Source organism: Perca flavescens, chromosome 3, assembly GCF_004354835.1.
Source record: "Perca flavescens isolate YP-PL-M2 chromosome 3, PFLA_1.0, whole genome shotgun sequence".
Taxonomy (NCBI): Eukaryota; Metazoa; Chordata; class Actinopteri; order Perciformes; family Percidae; genus Perca; species Perca flavescens.
Genome location: NC_041333.1, coordinates 31,656,064 through 31,673,029, shown reverse-complemented (window position 1 = coordinate 31,673,029; position 16,966 = coordinate 31,656,064). Strand labels below are relative to the sequence as shown.

At 39.7% G+C, this 16,966-nt stretch overlaps 1 long non-coding RNA gene across 8 annotated transcripts in view; it reads left to right on the top strand.

The window, feature by feature from the left end:
* LOC114549958 (uncharacterized) overlaps positions 1-16,966 on the top strand; it is a 105,612-nt gene that overhangs the window by 49,700 nt on the left and 38,946 nt on the right. For 6 of the 8 annotated variants that reach the window (XR_003691635.1, XR_003691634.1, XR_003691627.1 and 3 more), the window contains one exon: positions 16,244-16,301. This is a non-coding gene — a long non-coding RNA (uncharacterized LOC114549958). Of the gene's footprint in view, positions 1-5,155; positions 5,263-16,243; positions 16,302-16,966 lie in introns of all 8 variants that reach the window. The other 2 variants (XR_003691632.1, XR_003691631.1) reach the window with 2 other exon arrangements.

The window sequence follows — 16,966 nt, the reverse complement described above, 5'->3', positions numbered from 1 at the left end:
TTTTTCAGTTCCCAAAGATCAGACAGGGCAGGCTCTGTACTCGTCTGTGGTGGAATGTAGATCACTGGTATGATTACTTTGATGCTAGTCTTGAATTGTCAGACCTATCTCTACAGTGCTGCGGAGGAAGGTCTGGCTTGGCAACACAACATTCCGGGATAGGAGAAAAACTTGCTCTATTTTATTGGCATTTCTTTAAACCAATCACAATCGTCTTGGGCGGCGCTAGGCGCCGGATGCAGGTATGGTGCCTCTGCAAAATAGTCTCGGGAAGGAACTTGTTTTGGAGGAACATGTGCACATAGGGAGGCGAGCTCTGGAATTAAAATGGCTGTTGAGTGTGTGATGAGAATTTTACTCCAAAAAAAAAAAGATGAATATAATTTCAATGTCGGTTATAGCTCGGAGGATGTTTTCCGAATCGACAGGAGTTTAGACTGCCAACACAAAGAAAGCAGAAGGTGGGGGACGTCCAACTGAAAATGAGGGCCATCCGGCGGAACCTTTGGCGGCAACGGAACAATCCCATTAAAGAAACATCGTCAATATAGACTACTTTGATGCAGAAGAAAACTCAAAAAACGGATGATTCTTGGGAAGTTCTGGAGTTTTAAGGAACAACTTTTTTTTCTGTAATTTCTAAGCAAATTGATGGACATCAGAGATAATGATATCCTCTGTTTCATGCATCTGGCAGCCTCTCCAGTTTGTTTGTTGTTGTGTGTGTGCATGTGTCATCTGAGCCTCTTCTTGACCTTCAGAAAGTACTGCCATGCCTGTTTGCCACTCTCTCAGTCGCTCTCCCATTGTGAGAAGTTGAGCGTTTGCCTGCGAGAAAGAAAAGGTGCGGACATTTTGGGAAAGAACGTAATTTGCAGGCTTTTTTTTGTGTGTTTGTGTGTGTGTGTCTGTGTGTGTGTGCATGTGTGTCTTCCTCCTGCTGTTCCCGGCCGTTTGAAGGGCATGCCATCCCCATGCTCAGCTTCATGGAGAGCTGCCAATGCTGACGGCTGCGGCTGCTGCTGCACTGTCTCTGCTCATGCTTCCCCCACTGCAGGGCATTGATTAAGTGTCACAGCTATGCCTCACCTGCTGGAACCAGCCAATACCAATACAGCAGATGCTCCAGCCAACCAATACCAAAGCAGGGAAAGGTTTGGAGAGGCTGGAGACAAACCGGCAGCCAGCAGACAAGTGTTGTTGTTTTTTTCCCCTGGTGAAAAAAGAGAAAGTATCATGGAGGAGGAGTAGAAGAAAGATGGAGGGTGAAGGAAGGCCGGGGAGGAGGGGTAGAAATGTAGAGAAATTGATAGGAAGGGTAAAAGGTAATGAAGCACGGTGAGATGGATGACGGAGGATAAAGGGACAATGGCTGTGAAGGAGGGAGCTATTGAAAGAGAGATGGGAAGAAAGACGAGTCAAAAAAGAAACTGCTTTTGAAATAGCCATAGGGATGAGCGGACTTTAGGGAAATGGGCAAGGAAACTGTATTCGTGATCACACACATACTGACACACACACATAAATATTTTGAGCTTTTTCACAGTGCTTTAATGAAGCTGTCAAGATGAAAAATGAGCTAGTCACATCTAATAACTCGAGAAGTTAAGAAGCAAACTTTTCATGCAGAACTGTGGAGGAAAGTGGATTCTGTGCTGATGAGCGCGAGCAGAGCAGACGTACAGTATTTGTCCACGTTGAAACATTGATCGTCTTGCTACAGTGCAGTAAAAGTATGAAAGGGATTCACCATAGCATGAATTGATTTGGGGTCTAAAGTATTAGACACAGTTTGAAAGAGAGTAATTAACTGATACACTGAATGCGTTTATGTTTCTTGTCACCTGGCGAATATAAATCCAATATTTACTCTCTTTTAGCTCTATCTTTGGTCTCTACCAACTCCTGAGAAAAATATTTGGCTCTGCGCCTGTTAAACACTCTACTATATTCACCAGCTAGTCGCTAGCTTTGTATGTCTGCTGTTTGGATAGAGCACATTACATCATTATTGTCATTGAAAAACATACTGAAATGATTATGTTGTGATTTTTGCGGGGATCTGTACCAAAAAGATGTTTACTTAAGTCAGTAGAATATGATGTGTAGGCTAGGACGTCTCTGCAGACATTTTTTTAATTAAAAATGTTTTTTTGACAATAATACAATATTCTGTTTTCACATAAAATGCATGCATGCAATCATGTCTAGTACGTGTTTGCATCGTTTCCTGTGAATCTCTTGTGCAAAGGCACGCTCTGCTAATAATGACAACTACTTTAGGAATTACAGAAAGCAAATCCATTAAATAGCTATTGTTGAAAAATGCCAGCCATGAATGGTATCAAAAAGGGTTTAACTGGAACATTAGAGCATGCATATAAACACATTATAATTGCCAGTACAATTTAAACAGTGAGTCTTAATTAGCAACAAAATAATAAAAATTCAATATTAATAAGATTGAGCTGTTAATTTTAGGGGGCTGTCTCGGTCTGTCTGACCTTCTCTATGACCGTCTTCCTTACGTCTCATACACTGGAGCTAGCTACTGAGGGTGGATGCAGAGGTGTGTGTGTGTGTGTGTGTATGTGTGTGTGTGCACCTTTGGTTTGAAGCATATGGGTTTGTTGCTTGTGTGTTTGTGTGGGGGCGGGTGCGAATACATGGAAGCAAATACCATCTACTGAGTGTCAAATAAGGTAATTACAGACTGAGAACAGCTGTCCAGAGCCCAGATTTATTTGCGTGTCATGTTAGACTATTTTTTAAATTAATCTGGGTACATCCATATACATGCGTATTAGATCGTTTTCTTGGGTTTTTACATGAAAAAGAGAGAGATTGTGTGTGAACGGGGTGGGGCAGGCAGCAAAAGAAAAATAAGACAGAGGACCAGACAGAGTCAGACAGACAGTCAGACAGAGAGGTGTTACCTCACACTCTTGTTGTAAATGGTCTTTTTTTGATTGTCAGTAATGTATTCCCAGATGTATTTTACCATCTATATTATTAGCACAGCCACGCTCGTGCTATTTTGATACACCAACAGGGAATAAAAGCTACAGTGATTTGATTTGTGTCTCTTTTTAAAGTGCTGATATTGCTTGTGCATAGACAGTATGTTTCAATAGGGGTCCAGTGGTTTGAAGCTGCACATAGATGAAATGTATTGTCAATAGTTTGTGACACTATAGAGCATTAAAAAACTTCTATGGCAAATTATTTTGTTCTTGTTAGAGAGGAAAAAGTTGTCTTTCGACATCAAATCTTTCCATTAAAAGCCAGATGAATGATATTCTTTTTGATTTAGTAGACTACTCAACGAGATAATGAGGCACATTATCTATTGACAGTCGGAGGACCTCCGCAATATACAATATTAGTTCTTAATGAGTACTGCAATTTAAAAAGACCTTTGCTTAGCATATACCTACATTATTAAGGACAATACCTGTTTTCAGTTTTTCCTAAAAGCCATTTATTAAAGTGGCTATATGCAACTTCAGTTTGTGTTTATTCTAGCAGCTGCTTTGGACTAAAGCGGGTAGTGTTTTTACCACACCTGCTGTCGTAAAGGTCTTTTCTTTACGGTGCTGTATTACCCACTGTGTATTACTGATTTAGCGTTACCAGGAGGTCATATAGTTGCGATAAATGTTTTTCTCATACAGAAAATCATTCATTTACAATAAGACAATAAGTTACAGATGCATCGTTGCATTTCAAGTGTTGCATATGGTAACTTAGCCTACTTTGGATGTCTCGTGAGCTAAACCGGTTATCACTGTCACTGTGTCACGAGCCAAAGCATTAAGAGATTGTTGTAGCAACCAACGTAATAATAACTTGGATCAATACAGCGCATTTCATGAAACCCACAGACGCTTTACAGGGGGGACAAGGGAAATAAAAAATAGTAGGCCAACACAAACACGGCCTGAAAATAAATAAAACCGGGCGCAAAATGGAAGGGGGGTGTAATTTAATGTTGGCTACTGACGTATAACCACCCGTCAGTTGTAAAGTTATTTTATGAATGAAATAGACATATTACATACCTGAGGGCATACATATTGACTCGGTTTCACCCGTCGTCTGTACTTTCCCTTTTAGCTTTTAGTTGTTCTTTGTTTAATTTCCTTCTTTTCTGGGATGGTCCTGCCCCAGTATCAGCCATAACTACAACAGATCATTTCTAAAATAAAATAAAATTACAATTAGACCTACATAAAGAAATGTCCTGCTACCTTTTACCATACTGCATAGGCTTTTCCGGTGTTACAAAGAAGTCTGTGACCCGTCAGAATATGTTACTGTAGAGTCGTTCTACCTGCCCTAAATCATTTTGTGACTTTGCGCAAAAAATCGGACCCGGGCAAAGGCATGAATAAAAACTATAAAATAGCGTTCTTTTCACGGTTAGTCTTGTTTGCTGTTACAGGTCCTTCATGGTCATGAGATGGAAAAATGACACAGTTTCAGAAACATTAAAAAGTTACATATAGTAACTTTAAAGTCTGAATACAGATATGGTGAAACCAAGAAATGGAATTTCCACAGCTAAGTCCTTTCAGTTAGTCTTTTCGTCAGTGCTTCTGTCCTTGACTAATGCTCAACATGGATCTGGAATCAATATATTTATTCCATCAACACGAAAAATGCTGCTAAACCTAGCTGATTATACAACTCTCACAAACCGTGATGAAGCAGATTTGCTGAATGTTTGACCTAAGAATGTGTTTGTATCAAATATCAACTTTGACTGTTGCTTAGTCGCTCATGGATATTCAACGTAATAGAAAAATACTTGTTGAAGTTACGTTTTTCAATGCTTTAAGTTTATGCTCTGTGCTCTGACGTCATTCAATTACTGTTTTTTTTCTTTTTGCTTGAAACCAATTTGGCAGATTTCCCTGCAAATCCAACTCCCACAAAGTCAAATGTCACTGCAGTGGCTCGTAGACTCTGCCAATCTACTCAATGAAGATCTTAATCGATTAATTATATGGTGCAAAATTTAATGATAGCTTTTTGTAGTAAGTTTGTAATTAAAATGTTGATACACTGTATATACTGTATACTGTAATATACCTGCATATTTCTAGGATATCTCCATCAACATACAATGGAGTGTATGTTTTTGTATTTGAAGGGCGGCAGGGAGGAGGAGGGGGGAGGCTGGCAGACTGATATGCTGACACAGAAAGACATTTCGCTCTTAACAGTTCATCTTCACCTCCTGACAGAACCTGCTGTAAGGTGACCCGAGTCTCGTACATCATGCACTCACAATCGCTCTGTCTAGTGTGTACACAGACACACACACACACACACACACACACACACACACACACACACACACACACACACACACACTCACTCTATAATGAAATAATAGATGCATGTACAGGATGATATGCAGTGTAGATGTACTCCAGTAAGACATCACAGATGTATGAGATAGATGCAAATTTCAGACTTCCAACAGTCCCAGACAGCCTTGTACCTGTAGCCTCTTGGACAAATCATGTTATTTGGTGTATGTGTATGGTTTTGTGTGTTTTCAGTGTGTGTGTGTGTGTGTGTGTGTGTGTGTGTGTGTGTGTGTGTGTGTGTGTGTGTTGTAACAGAACAAAGGATCCTTTTGTACAACAGGCCTGTGGCTTTAACGTCTCCTAAACAAGCACTTTTGCTGCTGCATGTATTTTCATGTATGCTCATGTGTGCTGCCAACATGTGTGTGTTTTCTCACTCATTGTTTATCAGAAGAGACTTGAGCTTGAGTTCAGTGTATTTGTATCCCTGTGGAGTGCAGCTTTCGCCCCAGGGCCGGGCTGACTTTAGGCCTCCTGCTTTTTGTCAGACCCCACTCGCCGTTCTCTCCTCTGGCTATGATCCACCAGACTTCTGCTGCAGCTAATGCTAATCCTTCTCCTCACAGCTCCTTAAAACAGCTACACCACTGTTGTCGTGAAGGCAACATTTTCAATTTGATATGATAGTCAAAGAAAGTATTGTTACAAGCTGACAGATCAAACGTTGAGTGAAAAATATAGACACTCTCTTGAACAACAATGAAAAACATCAGTAATGAGTAGGGCTGTCTCTAACGATTATTTTTTTTTGATTAATTTGCATATTGTTCTAAAGATTTTTTTAACTGAACTTTGGAGAATCAGTATTTTTACAGGTGCCGCAAGAAATTTCGCCGGATGCACTACTTTTCCATTTCCTTCCGCTTTCTTTGTGTGGATTTATGAGGACTATTGTTGATCTCTGCAGGGTAATTTGAGACAGCTAGCTAGACTATCTGTCCAATCTGAGTTTTCTCACGCACGACAATTTGCTGTGTGGACTAGCCAGACCCTCCTCCGCTTCGTAGCGCTGTGGAGGATGGTCTGGCAAAGCGAGACTAGGGGAAATGCAACGCTACCAAGCCACAGCCGAGCAACGCGCGTCGCCGCAATGTGTAGTTACATTTTTCAAGAGGTGCACGTCAGGCTACGGCGTAGGGTCCGTGTCTCCATGTACCTACTTACGTGGCCACGAAGTAGATTTAACGCAGAAGCATAAATCACGCTTTAGATGACCATTGGCAATGTTTTTTAGCTGCAGCTTCTTCAGACGAATCCATGCTTATGGGCATTTTTCTTTTCTTTTTGACACTATGGCCATGAAGAAAAGTGTGCCCATTATATATGTACGTCTAAATCAGTGCTCACCCTGTAGAGTTGCAAAAATTGGTGAAGTTATTTCAGGTGTCAAGAATTTCAGAAGTAAAAGTCTAATTCCTTTTCTGCATAGACAATGTTAGGTGACAGACTCAACTACAAATGTACAGTGGGGAAAGAAACTTCCAGAACAAGCAGCTCCTCCTATATGCAACTCTATACTCTGCTCCAAGGCAAGGCAAGTTTCTAGCACTTTTCAACAAGGCAATTCAAAATACTTTACATACATAAGAAATATATCTAAACTATACCAATGTTATTTTTATTATTATTATTATTTTTTAAAGATTTTATTTTAATGTGAGACAATACAAGGAACCACAAGTGATACAAGACATAAACAATAACGAACACCTAAAGAAAAAAATAAAATAAATAAGAGAGTAATGTAAAATAAAACTAGCAGTTGCAGTGCAAAATTAAATATTTCATGTGCTTTTTCAGTCACTTTTCAAATTCCTACCCTTATACATATTACTCTAGGCCATTCTTCTTTCATGTATAATTCTAATGGGGACCTTTCCCTTGCAAAAACATCGAGCGTATTTCTTGTACATGTGATAATTTCTCCAATGGCAAGATGGACATACATTTTTCATACCACATTGTAATATTAGGAGGATCTTCGTCTAACCATTTATGTTGTATTGTGAGGCATGCAGCATACAAAGTGACTCCTGTACCTACGATCAAAATTGGTATCCAGTCCCAGTACAAATTGGTATGAATTTAGTGGAATATCAAACCTAAAAATGTTCTTAATCTCGTTTTGGACCGATAGCCAGAAACTTGAGATTTTTAGACATGACCACATTAGATGTCCATAAATGCCACAGCTATTTTTACATTTTACACATAACGATGAGAACATAGGGTCATATTGACATTGAATAGCAGTGGTTACATGCAGTCTGTGGATAATCTTATATTGAGTCTCATAGGATTTATAATAACATGTAATTTTCTTTGCATTAAACAAGATCCTTTTCCACATCCCCTCATCCAGTTGGGATCCAAAATCTTCACCCCAGGAAGTTTTACTATTGATTGTAGGGATGTTGACAAACACTTGAGAGTCAATATAATTTATATATTTGTTATAGACTTATACCAATGGTATAGATAAACATTTAAAGTTATAGTGCGTAGTTTCTGTCTCCCCCCATGAGGAATTCTATTTAATGACAACAACACTGTTGTTGCGTCAACATGATACAAGCCTTCTGTGATCGCGCACCACCCCCATCCCTCGTCCATGCAGCTGCTAGTAGCCAAGGAGGACACGGAGGATTTAAAAAAAACATGATGGACTCTTCAGAAGAGGTAATTACTTTCACTTTAGTTTCTGCGCGCAAAAGTCACCCGGACGACACAATTTATTTATTTTATTTATTTATTTCAGGTATTTGTCAGGGACTATGCACACTAAATACGCTATGCCAGAATTAGCCTGGAGGCTATTTTACATCCACTGTCCCTGCACTGGTGGTAAGGGGTCACCCTAAAATGACATAAAACGATTAAGCTATCAATAGTACATACAGATTTGGCCCTATACAATAAAAGTTGATTATACTAATGCTAAAAGACAATAACATAAAAACAAGAACAGTTGGGTGAGATCAACATACGCCATACTGAGAAATACAGAGAGAGTTGTGTGGAGCTGGTAGTCTTAATTAGCTTTTTAGCAACTCGTTTGGCGATGGCTTGAATGTAATGGACGTTCATTAATATCAAAAAGTTACGCACTAAAGCTTTAAAGGTACCCCAGGGAGTTTTCTTGTAAACAGTGTTTCCGACCAAAATGCTTTGTGTGTATCCTTGAGGTCTAACAGCATTTTAAAGCCTGAATTATTTACGTTGATGCTGTTCTTTATTTTTGTTGGCACATTGGCACATTTGTTGGCGGGTTAGAGGGTGTCAATTGCTGGCTTGAAATCTTCTGCAGAAATACGTGTTGTGTTACTGCCTGTATGACATTGTGCACCCACTTGTAAAAACATTACTTCTTCAATGTAGTTCTGTTTAATTCAATATGGGTACCTGGATAGCTCAGTTGGTAGAGCTGGTGCCCATATAAAGAGGTTTACTCCTCGATGCAGTGGGCCTGGGTTCAACTCCAACCTGTGGCCCTTTGCTGTCAATAAAGGTATAAAAATACCCAAAAAAAGCAATCTTTAAATTTTTAATTCAATACAACTTGTAAGAGGAATTGTTTGCAGCAGCTTGCCACTTATCTACAAATACACAATAGGAAGACAGACTTATACTGTTAATCACAAAAAAACATTCAAAGGATATACATTTAAAAAAAATGATTTATGGAATTTGTAGTAATAAATAAATAACTAAATATGGAAACAACAATATTAAAAGATACACCAGGTAATGAAGCTGCACAAAAGTGAATGAAGAAGGAACACAAAGGAACCGTAATTTTGACATTTTTACTCTGCTAAGTGGCCATGGTATATTAAGATCATATATCCCGAGGTGTGCTGATGTACTAAATGCTGCAATTAACTTGTTAGAGAAGCATCTCTCCACCTTGCTTCATGGAATTTCTTTGCTTACACCTTGTCCATTATTTTCTTATGCCTGGACACTTTGCCTGGATGCATTGTGCATTAGGAATTTGATGCAGTCAAGTGTCACAAGTTACAAGCTCTGAAGAAGTGGCACCAACATGGACTTTCTTTCTTCAAAGCACATAGTGAAAGTGTCCATTGTTTACAGCACTTGAATTTAGTCTTTTTCATTGGCTGCTGAAATCTATAAGCTAAGTGCTCAGCTGCACACGCATACTGTACAGTACACACACATACACCTTCAATCATGCAGCGTCAAGAATATGCACATACACACAGTATACAGCCAATGTAATTCCATCGTCTGTGACTGCCCATCCCTGTGTCCTGTGTTTGTTTGTGTTGTATCTAGTTCCCAGTGCCATATGCTATCCGTAGCCAAAGGTATCACGCTCTGTGGCAGGCCCTCAGTAGCCTGCTGTTCTCAGGGCTCAGCTCTTCTTGTCCAAACAAAGACTGTACTGACAAACACAGTGAAGTATTAGAGTTCATGATGAAGGTTTCAGAGCAGAGACTCATATTGTTTTACTGATTCACTTTCCACACAGCTATGCACCTCCATTACAGTAGCCCCAAGCTCTGCTGCAGCCATTGACTATCAGGAAGAAAGGCTTCCTTTGAAATCAGTGTGCAGTGTTCCACTGCTGCAGTGCATTAGCAATGATTTAAAATACAGTGCTAATGCATTGCAGCAGTGGAGCACTGCACACTTTCTTCAATGCATTTCAAAAATACAGTACAACAAATTGATGTAAAGCGGGCCAAAACCCGTGATATTTCCCAAAAGGTTCCCTGAACCGGCCCGACCTGTGGGTTGTGAGTTGACACGTGCATCACCGTTTGCATTAAGAATTGACCCCAAAAAGTTTGATTAAAGTACTTTTTATTTAAAGCGTAACTCTCGCCAAAATGCATCCTAGGGTATTTTTGTGAATGTACGTGAGTCAAACTTTAGTTTAAAAGCATATTTAGGACCAAATCGCCACTTTTAAGATTCACCGTATTCTCGTTTTTGGGTCAAATGGCCTTTTGAATGGGAGTGCTAGGGGCACTCTCATGCTAGTCTCAAAATAGCTATTTTCGAAATACTAAGAAGGCTCAACACATCTTTGCTTCAAGTATCACCAGGGGCTCTACACCTGAGAAAAAAAAAAAAAAAAAAGCTCCTATGGGTCGTATAAGAGGATAGGAAGCGCCGTATGTCGTCGTATGGTTTATATAACTTGTTGGCAGACTGTGTCATAGTAACCTCATTTTTTAAACTGTCTGTATTACGGAAAGCCAGGTGGATCAAATTGTCAACATTTACAATAGTTTTAAGATAAGAAACATGTTTGAAAATTGTTTAACTCTCAGACCAGTCCCGCTCTTTTCAGTACATTTCCTATCATCTGTGTTTCATACGTTGAATGATGAGAACTTTATTATAATGCATTACATTGGAGCAAAGATTTTATCACAGTTGTCAACTTTCATCACAGACAGCTCACAATTACACAGTGTAAAGGGGCCTTAAAAATGTTAGAGACCTGCTTGAGTTTGAAGGCACAGAAATAATTAATACAGTGCAGTAAATTTGTATCTAAAACATGCATCTTCTGGGCTCTGAATGTTGACATGGCCATGTTGTACATTCGGAAAAAAACCATGCTGCTTCCAGGAACTAAAAAAGGCCAACATGGCTGCCAGACGCTGCATTACATCACCTGAAAGCCCTCTACATAGCTTTGACATTGGCCTTGGATGTACTAAACAAATGAGTTAAATGCATCCCTCCCCTTGACTTTTTTTCATTTGACTTGAAGACGTGATTGGCATGGCTGCTATTTTTGACTCTCCTCAGCTCTGTGTGGAAAATTCTTTTTAAACATCCTTGGCAACTCTGATCACTGTCCTGAAACCACCTGTAATCATTTAATGCACTGTACTTGTTTAGAAAAAGAAAGCAAAAACTCCTTCACACTGCTGTCCTAGAAATTCTCTTTCAAATGCTTTTGTGTATTCTGTTTGAAGCCCAGCTTGACAGCTTCATTTGTGAAGTGTCTCAATTAGGCAGAATATTTCTGCCGACATATCTCAACGCCCAGACTGTCTCACTAGAACATGAAAGCCAGGGCTTAAGGAAGTCATCACACACCTCCAAAGAGAGAGACATTCACACACTCATGCGTGCACACACATACACATGCAAACACTAAAAATAGAGGCAGCTATCCTACTAACGCTGGTTAATGCTCCTCACCCCAGACAGTTGGATTTGCATATCTTTAATGTGTTTTTTTTTCTTCTCCTCTCTCCTTCCCTTCTCTGTGTTTCTCTTTTTTTCCTTCTCCCTCTGAATTCTGTCTTGTGTAAAACAGTCTGGTCTCCTATAGGAATTCTCAGGAGGGCTTGCAGTGCATGTTGGGAGGGAGCTTTTGTGTCAGAAAAAGCAAGAAAAAAAAAGCAGCCTTTAACAATTGTGGTAATTAGAGATTTTGGAAAGGCGAGACACCCCCAACACCACCTCTCTCTCTCTCTCTCTCTCTCTCTCTCTCTCTCTCTCTTCTTAGGTCTTTCAGGCCACTGTAATGGTCTCCATCTGGTCTGTGAGGGGGGAAAGAAAGGTATTGAGTCCCTGGGCTGTATAGGATGGCCATCTGGGCCAGGCCACTCCCACAGCTCTGAGGCCACTTCTCAGCTGTCCCAACCGACCAGTGAACAGGCCCACTGGCCTTTTACACCACCTCTAGTGGTATTCCAAAGTTACTAGCCACAAAGCATTTTCGCTAGCCATAATTTTGTTGTTGTGAAATTACATTTGGTGTCGTAGGGTGCCGGCTCGGATGGGGAACGACAATGGGCGTCGGCTGCGTCAACCGCAACCCCAGGGGTAGTTCTAAAAAAGACACCATGTGATGAATAGGCTGAAAGCAACACTTAGATTGCAACAATTTCCCGCAGAGTTGTCTAATTTTTCTACAAACATATTCCACCATACTGTATATATTGCAGATACTAGAATCTCATAGAAATATTACACATAGTGGCTTTCACCTCAGACTTGTTTTGTTAGAGAAACATGAAAACATTAATTAGGCACTTTAACAATGTTATAGAAATAAAAAAAGCCATCATCGGCTCAATATATTATTCTTAAAGAGTTAGTACAGTTTTGTTGTGTTAGACTCTGGGCTGTGCTGTATTTCAGTTCAGACTCTGCAAATTAAAACAAATAGTACAGATCAAGCTTGTGTTTCTAATAAGTAAGCAGACTCTCAAGATGAGGGTTTATAATAATATATGGTAAACGCTTGACCAGACCACTCAAAGGATGTTGAACCAAACGCATAACAGAATCTAAGACCCAGAGCTTCAGCTGTTTATTTATTAAATAACCCGCAGCAGTCGGAATGTCATGACAATCTAAACACAGTCTGATTTCCTTAAGAGCCCTCGAAATATCAACAGTCCATCCTGTTAGAGCTAACTGTATACAGTATATTTATTCATCCCATTTAAAATAGTTTCCTGCTGATCAGTTGGTTAAGTCAATCATTTTAAATAAATCTGTGTCCTGGTGTTTGTGGCAAAAGATATCATCAGATTGAAAACATTCAGATTCCCTGAGCATGTTATGTTTACATTTTGTGTAGTAGTGAGTTATTGGAGTGTGGCTCTGCCCATCAAAGAAACCTCTACCAAAAACAAAAGAACAAGATTCCCTCGCTTAGGTTACAATAATCTTTCTTGGATCACACAGATAAATAAATCTGACCATAATATATTTGATATTCACAAAATACCTGAGACTCTCTGGCCAATGACTTCTCCCAGTAACAAATATATTCTGGTTGTATGGCTCTTTTAAAAAGTGTTACTTATTAAAGCTTGTTATATAATGACAATGTATAGTGTGAAAAGGGTTGCTCGTAGTGACAAAGCTACATTTTCCCTCAATTCTACAGAGCCGATTAGCCTCTTTTAGGTTATTGTTTTGGTTTTCTTCTCTGCTGTCTAAAAAACACCCATTCTCTTCTTCACTGTCGTGCCGTCGTTACAGCCATGGTCGAACGTGCGGCAACCACCTGACTGGCCTCTTGCTTTGAGCTTGTGATGTTTAAATGGCAAATGACTTTGGGCTTCTGGGACATTGTGTTTGTTAAATGCTAAAAACAGAAATATTAAATAAATAGATACTTTTCCTAAAACCACCATCATTATCTAGACATGAAGTGTGCCGCGTGACATAATATTGATTACGTAATGCCAATTTAATTTTGAATGAGGTTTTGTTACTTCTGAAAGTTCTGGTTTCACTTTCTTTTCCAAATTCCCTTAAACTATTATTGCGTTGACGATGATGCTGGTTTTGACCTCTAAGTACAGGTACAGACCAGTCTGTACTTATTAAGATAAGTACTGGACCATGAAGAACTCGTATCACTGCTGTACTAAAGTTGACATGTTTGACATTGTAGTAAACCATACTGGTTCAGTTTTCACTTAATGTGAGTCAATTGATACATGGCATTCCAACCTCTAAAATCTGCATTTTCCCTCCTTTTTATTCTCGGTTTTGTTATTTCAGACTGCAACTCAAGGTTGACTGAGCATATTTAGCATGAGATCTGCCAGGAGAGTGTAGCCTTCTTTAGAAATGCCAGGCTCTTCTAACTGATTGTTTATTCACAAGTTCTCAAATGGAAATCAGGAAAATGAATTGTAGCTTGCCACAGCCTTGAAATGCTAAACAAAAAAGATGGATATACTAACGTCTTACAGATAAGGAAGTGTTGATAATGGTTCGGTTCAACTTCAGCATCAGGAAATCTTATAGGTTGGCATCAGTTGAATGCACACAGATATTTTTATCAGTCTGGCTGCTTTGTGTTTTTATAGAGTCTTGCAAGGGACATGAGACATCAAACATCTAGCCTTATGCTACCTCTGATACAGTAATTAAACCCCTATCTCTATGTAAAATAGAGTGTAAAACATGTATGAATTGAGTGTAGGTATGTACCCCATATGTATTACATTCCACCCAGTTTGTCTGTCACTGATTCGCTAGTCTGTCTTTGCCTTTGGCCTCTGTGTGTCCTGTGTGTTTGATGTTGCCTCTGTCTGTCTGTCTGTCTGTCTGCGGTCTGTCTGTCTGTCACCCCTGACTTTCCCTCTCTGTCTCACAACAGTCATACAAGCTATACAGCCGCCCAGCCAGTGGAAGAACGTTGGGCACTGTGCCAGTCAGCCGGGGCGCCAGTTGGGCAGTCCATCAGTAGCATTAAAGACATGTTATCCACCCGAGTGTATTTGCCTGGCTTAGAGCCCTGATCCCCTGTCCGAGCCCCCCCATGTTGCCCCTCGACTCACTCAGGGGCCTTGGGTAAAAGTGCAGAGTTCCCTTCTTGCTTTATCAGCATGGCACCCAGGCATCCAGCCTGCTGCTTTAGGTCTCTTAAAACACGTACACAAATAAATGAGGAGGGTGCTGGAAATAACTACTTTCTCATCTTCAGCCAAGCTGCCCTGCTAGTCAGGTCATTGTCTTTAAAGGGACAGGGGACCAGAGAAAGCAGGCCGCTGCTGACCTCCACTCAGTTTTTCTTCATTTAGCCCTCTTGTAATATCGAAAAGATGAAAGGTTTCACAGAGGCTTTAAAAGACTGTTTGTTTCCTGTTATACTTAGCCAGATAATGGACTTGGTGCTTTTTCCATCACAGCTAAAAATATTGCTGTTGCTCTTTTGATTTTGAATATACAAGATCCGTGCTGTGTCTTGTCCTGATTCTATCTGTTTTTATATAACGGACACTGCTTTATGGATCTACTATTATTATTGCTGTTGAGTGGTTTGAAGTGTCACTTAAAGGGTCAGTTCTGAAGCACAAAGTAGCAGTCAATAACCTTGGGCACATAAACACCATTTCTATCCCTTTAGCGGTTCCATATTAGCCTGATATTTACACCAAATTTCCATTACATTCCCACTCTATTATTCAGTATGCCTTTGTCAAGCCTTTTAATTGTGTGTGTGTGTGTGTAACTAATGTATCTGGCCAAGTATGTCATACTCTCTAAGGCTGTACGTTAGCTAGGGTTCAGGTAGCATAACATATTACAAAGAACAACATTTGGTGTTTAGAATACTATGTTATACTATGTGTTTAGAAAATGTTGCTTATGCAAAGAAAAATAATAGATAAGGTAGAGCCAAAAATATTTACAGTTCCCTGCTGCCATGATAAGCGGTGGAAAATGGATGGATGGAGGGTTTTGAATTTCAATCAATGTTGACATACCCGTCACAGTGGTGTCCAGAGATTGGCCCAAAAGTAGTCTCCATATGGCAGCGGGTGGGAAAGGGAGAGGGAGATGGAGCAGGTGTAGCTAAATCACACAAACTTATAGCAATGTTTTGTAGCTAGAAGGTAATGTTAGCAATGTTAGTAACTTCACTGTCAGAGCAACATTAGCTACATTAGCTTTTTGTCAAAGACATCTAAAGAATCTGCTGATGTTTGCTAATTTGGCACTACTACAAAGGTTTTAGCTCTCTATCTGACAACACCTTGTATTGTGTTATTACAATGAAGTATTACAGTCAGAGGTGTTTGTATTCTTTAGCCATAATTTAGCTAACTTAGCTAGTAAACTGAGCTAGTTTAGCTTACAATGATACTGGCATTGTGTGTAGAATTGCTTTTGTTAATCATCCAAAACATACAGTATTTATCTTCCGCTCTAGTGTAGAGCTATTCTTATCTATTCTGTCGATTTGTCATAAGGAAAATCTTCATTCCACACGCATATCACTTGAAGTGATTGAGTTTCTAGATATTAAGATGGGTTTTGGATATGGAACATAACTTGTCCAAAGTTGTAGGTTACATGTGTGGCCTGGGTGCATTAACTTCAATTGTTTCTGTTCACAGCAATAATCACGGAAGACACTGCTGCTGAAGACAAGGACGTGTGGGGATTACACAAAAGGTAAGGCAAATATCGAATAGCATATTGAATGGCTGAAAAATCTCCACCTTGACAGCTCGCACCTGGTCCACCAACATGTAGGCGTTCAACCTTGAAAGTAAAGTATTCATTGATTTGGAATACTGGCTCATACAAACATGAAAATCAGTGGCTTTGTTGCTTCAAAAATGAACCACCCACACATCTTTTTAATTAGTGTTTGGTTTCACAAAAACATGTAAGACCGCTCTGTTGAATTAAATCTGTTCTTAATTAGCTCGTAGACTTGTGTAATGTGAGGTAGTTGGACAAATAAAGACACATTTTAAGCCTAGAAAGTTACCCCTCCTATCCCAGGATATGTCTAAACCAAGAACCTGCTGACACTGACAGTCGGTAACACCTGCTGACAATTGACAAAGTGGAAAACAGCTCAATTTGCGGTTCGGTACAAAATGATGTAGAGCAAGTAATAATAGGTTACAATGTAAAGAGACAGCAGTAGCCACTTGGAATCTGTAATTGCGTCACTCATTACCAAATTGACATAGTAAAACATTCTTGTAAATGTTCCACAAGGCACACATTTTCAACTGGAGTGACTGAAGCTTAGCAGCTTCAAGCTGGAGCTCATTCAGCCATGTTTTCACTTTGAAAAGTCTAAGGCTGGAACTTCTCTCTTTTAA